This window comes from Mesitornis unicolor, unplaced genomic scaffold (assembly GCF_000695765.1).
Source record: "Mesitornis unicolor isolate BGI_N332 unplaced genomic scaffold, ASM69576v1 scaffold5827, whole genome shotgun sequence".
NCBI classification, from domain to species: domain Eukaryota; kingdom Metazoa; phylum Chordata; class Aves; order Mesitornithiformes; family Mesitornithidae; genus Mesitornis; species Mesitornis unicolor.
Window position 1 is genome coordinate 1 of NW_010196995.1, and position 523 is coordinate 523.

The window sequence follows — 523 nt, forward strand, 5'->3', positions numbered from 1 at the left end:
CTCCCCTGGCACAACTTGAGGCCATTTCCTTGGCCACCCATTTGGTACTTGGGAGAAGAGACCAACACCCACCTCACTACAACCTCCTTTCAGGTAATGGTAGAGAGCGATAAAGTCTCCCTCCCTTCAGCCTCCATTTCTCCACACTAGGGCAAGGGAATTGTCCTTCTCCAGAAGGACAGTTAACTGTAGAGACCTGGGTCATAGAAGCACTGTAACTGCAAATCTGTGTGAGAAAGTGTGACAGGAGGCATACAACTGTGAGATGGGAACGACCTTGAGCGCTTCAGAATAGAAACTTGGCAGAGGAGCGAAGAAGATAACGAAGACACTGAACACAGAAAAATAGACTAGAGACGGAGAACATTTAACCAATCATATATTAACTTAGCCAGGGTGGGTAACGCGTGCAGCCTATTAGGAGTCAGATAGATGTAAACATAGAATGCTAGAAATGTATAAAAAGCTTGCTTTGTGTGTAATAAAATGGCTACCAGAGCATCATATTGGTGTGCTGTAGTCC